The sequence below is a fragment of the Mastomys coucha genome, chromosome X (genome assembly GCF_008632895.1).
Source record: "Mastomys coucha isolate ucsf_1 chromosome X, UCSF_Mcou_1, whole genome shotgun sequence".
Lineage (NCBI taxonomy): Eukaryota > Metazoa > Chordata > Mammalia > Rodentia > Muridae > Mastomys > Mastomys coucha.
In genome coordinates this window covers 61,018,942-61,024,100 of record NC_045030.1, presented here as the reverse complement: position 1 = coordinate 61,024,100, position 5,159 = coordinate 61,018,942, and the positions used below count along the sequence as shown (strand labels likewise).

At 40.7% G+C, this 5,159-nt stretch overlaps 1 protein-coding gene across 6 annotated transcripts in view; it reads left to right on the top strand.

Moving 5' to 3' along the window:
• Arhgef6 (Rac/Cdc42 guanine nucleotide exchange factor 6) overlaps window positions 1-5,159 on the top strand; it is a 110,348-nt gene that overhangs the window by 39,386 nt on the left and 65,803 nt on the right. The window lies entirely within an intron of this gene.

Genomic DNA, 5,159 nt, shown 5'->3' with positions numbered 1-5,159 from the left:
TATTTCATAAGTATAGTCTAGTTAATAAAGTTCCTTCTCCCTCCACAGCTCTTCTCAGATAACTCTTAGAAGGCATTCCTTCAAGAATTTAAGATGTACTTTAGCCGGGCCACTTTCTGTGTTCTAAGATAGGGGAGAGAAGTGCCTCATTTAGTTGAATGTGTTTGTGTTGTAGAGGATTTTGTTTGTATAGATATCGTTTGTTTTTGTCATGCTTGGGCATGGTCCTACATGCTGGGTAAGCAATTTCCCTCTTATCCAGAGTCGCAGACCTCAACATTTTTATCTACTGGGAATTGAGACATTTCTTTTAAGCTCTGAAGTATTTTCACAGGCCTTGCCTAGAATTTCTTGGTTCTGATTATTTTTACAGCTGACCTTCACCTCCTGCCGTATCTTTCCTTTGACTTAATCTGGTTGTCAGGATCCCCAACCATTTTCTAGATTTACACTGATGTTCCCTGGTACAGTGGCTTCATCTGCAAAACTAAAAGTAACAGCTTTTGCTGCCTCGCCTGAAAATTCCAAGCATTGCTTACAGGAAATGAACAGAGTGTCTCCCTCCATGATGTCTTATAGAAATGTGCCTGATCTTTTATGGACCACCCTGGGCCTTGGTTTTCTTTCCCTTGAGGCTTAGGATACTCTGGTTTAAGACTCAGAGTAGCAAGCTCTGGGCCTGATCCCTAGAAACATCCTGCTATTGAGGGTGGGTCAGGTTTCAGAATCCAAGAAGCTTGTGATGTAAGAGAAGCATAGGGTCTGATGTATATGGATCACACATGAGCATTTCCCATGTAACTCACTCTCATTGCGTCCTTATCTTCCTTGTTTCTGTCCTTGTCACTTCGGTAATCTAGTCTAAACTCAGTAATTGGGGAAGAACCCAAATCATGGCTCCTCCCAGAAAGCATAAAAGCCTATGTTACCACACTAGTGCTACCCAACCTTGTCCTTCATGAGTTCATCACCCATCACTCATTCCATTTTATGCACACTGGCCTCTTGGCCTACCTGGATGCGCAGTCATTGGCAATGCTCGCCTCAGATTTCAACACTGCTGCTTGCCTTGTGACCTTCAGGGCTGCTTTCTTGTGCACATTGTAGCCAGCACCTTCCGGAGTCACCCAGGGCAGAACTGAATTCTGTCCCTGCTGCCTCTATCCATCTCTCTGTCCTGCTTCAACCTTTGCTCTATGGTTTTCCTTTCCTTAATAGCCAACATGGTTACTTCTTTATTTCATTTACTGCCCACATCGAACCTTTCAAATGTAAGTACCAAGAGAACAGATATGCTCCTCAGCTTTGTTTATGCTTGGTTAATATTTGTTAAATGTCTGGGTGTGATGGCTCATGTCTACAATTTCTGTCACTTAGAAGAGTGAGACAGGAGATTGCCCATGAGCTCAAAGCCAGCCTAGGCTACAGAGTGGAATCTTGTCTTAAAATAAAAATCAAGACCCAAACAAAATACAAACATTTGTGTAAGATGAATATGGTCAAAGTATATGATTTACTTGAAAAAAAATTGTACATATGCCACCTCATGGTATATGCAATGAATATATACCAGTAAAAAACCCAGGCTCAGAAAAAGGAAAAGATCATCTTGTAAAATGAATTTTGTAAAGTAGGTGTTAAAATTGCATTCATCTTGTCCATTGAGTATCTGCTAATCACTTAGAGTATTTGTAAGAATATTATTGCTCATGGACTCTGCCCCTAAGACCTGCTTAGGCTTATGTGCTTAACCTATAGTAACAGCATGAGTCAGAGCCGGCAATACAGATAAAAGTCTAAGCAAGAGCAATTGGAGCAGTGAAGAAACAATTTGATTAGCAATATCCTAAGTTGAGGGGAAGCCATTGAACTGGGCTGCGAAGAGTTGACTGGTGGAAGGATAGGGAGAATAAGTTAAGAATGTTTATAGGAAGGCATGGAGCAGCATGCAGAATGCTTTTCCTGGAGAATGAATACATAAAAAGAAGACTGGACCCTTGAAGAGCTCCATGAAGAGGGGTGTGGCTATTTCAAGTTGCTTTTTACTTTTTACTAACATTTTTAAACATTAATTTTTTAAGGTAATATACAAGACAATGAGTTTTATTATTATATTTCCATCTTCTCCACTTTCCTGTCCCAGCTTTCTTCTACATGTCCTGCTATTCCTTGCCCTCCTTTGACTAACCCCACTTCTGCTTTAATGGCACTATGTGTGTGTGTATACATAGCATGTAGATTCTACATAAAAGAAAATATGCCATATTTTCTTTCTCCCACACGTCACCTTTATTTTCACCTCTCCTGTCTTGTCTTAGTCACTGTGCTATTTCTGCAAAGAGACACCATTACCAAGGCAACGCTTAGGAAAGAAAGTGGTTAATTGGGTGCTTGCTTACAGTTTCAGAGGCTTAGTCCAATTTTTATCATGGTGGGGAGCATGGTGGTGGCATGTAGACAGGCTCTGAGAACTACATCCTGATCCCTAGGTAGACAGAAAAAGAAACTGGGTCTGGCATGGGCTTTTGAAACCTCAAAGCCCACCCTCAGTGGCATATTTTTCAAGAAGGTCACACCTACCCCAACAAGAACACACCTCCTAATCCTTCTAATCCTATCAAACAGTTCCAATCCCTGTTGACTGAGCATTCAAATATGAGCCTGTGGGCAGACATTCTTATTTAAACCACCACATCTCTCTTAAGACTGTTCCCTCCCTTCATAGTTATCTTTCTACTCTGATGTTCTACATATATAATCTAGATTCTGTGTATGACAAGAAAACATGGACTATTTATCTTTTTGAGTCTAGCTTATTTTCCTTAACATTATGATCAACAGTTCTACACATTTTTCTGAAAACAACAAATACTTATTTTTCATGATTAGCTTATTAATTATTGTCTTGGACACTGGTGGGGCAGAGAAGCTTTAGAATGGCTCTTGCATCATTGGCTTGCAGATTAATAGGAGAAGGTATTATTACAATGTAGTATGTTTAGTGATATAGCTAAAGACGTTGAGAGCATTAAGGAGAGGACGGTACCTAAGCCATAGAGATGGGAATACAGGGGGAAGTTACTCATTTTTGTTTTTCCTTTCTTTTTCTTTTCTCTTCTTTCCTTCCTTTCCCTCCTTCCCTTCCTTTTTCCTCCTCCCTCCTCTCTTTACTTTTTTCTCTTTTTTCCCCTTCCCTCTCCATCCCTTCTTTGTACTATCCCCCCTCTTTCTCTTTGTTTTTCCTTTTTGAGACAGGGATTTCTCTAACCTATCCAGGCTGATCTCAGGCTCACTATATAAATGAGAATGACCTTGATTCATTGATTCTCCTGACTGCACATCCCATGTGCTAGAGTTGCAGGTTTGCACACCATGCCTGACTCATCTTCTCATCTTTGTATATCTTTCCTTTTCCATCATACCTAGCACACTGCTTCAGACAAATGAGATGTTTGACCTGTGCTTGCTACAGGTTCAAAATGTTTTGAGTATGCCTTCAAAAGTTCACTTGCTGGAAGCTTCGCCCCCAGTGTGGTGGTGTTGATATGGTAGAGTCTAATAGAAGGTACGATTTTAGAGACAGCACCCTTGGAAGAGAGATTAACGTAGCTGTAGCTCTTCAGGTACTTTGAATAGTTCCTGTAACCGTGTTTAATATAAAGAGAGTGAACTGGACTCCCAAGTCTCTGTGGTCTCCTGTCCTACTGTGTAATCTCCTCTTCTGCATGGGGATGCTTCTCTTTCTGTTTTCTTCCATATTTTGATCTAGTCAAGGAGGCCCTTACCAAAGGCAAAATAAGGCCACCTGATTTCAGCCATTCAGCTTTGATAATTGTGAGATAAACAAACCTTTATGAGTACCTGGCTATAGACATTTTGTTATAATAGAAGATGGACAAAAGTCCATTCAGAGAGAAGATAGGAGAAGGAGGGGGATGTGTGTGCTGGGGGTTAGAAAGTGTTGGTACTGAAGATGAACTATTTGACAATCATAGAATATGGAGGAAGGGAATGGGAAAAGCTGAAGATGAAACACACAAGTGGCAATATAAGGCAGTAGATGATGGAGTAGGGAATAGACTGCAGATAAGCAATATTCAGAGGCAGCAAGTGTAGTAAGAGTAAAGAATTTGTGGGGAACTTAATGGAGGAGGCAATGCTTGACCTGGATGTTAAAAGACAAGGAACCTACAGATGGACCCAGAAGGGAAGCAAGGATAAGGTAAGTCCTAGGACTTGGTCAAGGGAAACCAGTGAACTTCTTTGGTCAGACTGAGCCGAGTGAGCTTTGGACCAGTGTCAAAGGTTAGCTTGGCGCAAATGAGGGTATGTTGTTGGGAAAGTTAGGTGAACAATAAAGCTTTCTGGAATTCATTCCCATCCCAACTCTATAAAATATCGAGCAAGCCCAAATTTACCAAATTGTCACCAAAGAACATTTTGTATTCATTGTATTCATCGATTGTGAATGGGCTGACTTTTTATAAAAATTTCCCATAAGTTCTTGCTGATATGTAAGCTTAGAAAACAAGATTAGTCTTCAGGGAGATTGAAGGTGGATCATAAATGAAATGTGTATTCCACAGACACGAAACATCACTTTAGCATGTTAGACCTCACTCCTGTACGACCTCTTTAACATTCATGAAGCTGATTCAGGAATGAAACTGAAAAGCTCAAGTGATCTCTGTCTGCTTGCTAGTGCGTCAAAGGCATGGCCATATGGTCACATGGGTAGTCATTAGTTCTGACAAATTCACACACCTAGCCTGGGGGTGTGTGTGACACATTCAAACCAATATAAAGAGCATTTTTGTAATGTCATGTAATATAAGGTAATGAAAGAGCAAGCCTAGAACCATATAACCATCTCCCCACCCCCAAATAAAGTGCTGTGCCAGGGGAGTGCCATGCAGTTTCTATTTCTTGAGACTATCATTCACAAGAACTCTTAGTGCTGGGGTAAATTGTCCTCAGGGAGTAGCATATTAAGTTTTAGATTCCACTGTACATCTTGTGTATAGATCATTGTGACCAGAGGCATAGAGGCAGCTTTTTCCCCCAGCTCTTTGAGAGAAGAGAGATTCCAGAAAAGTACAGTGTAAAGAACCACCCACAAGATATTATAGAAAAGCAGGAAATAGAGTAGCTGACTCTCT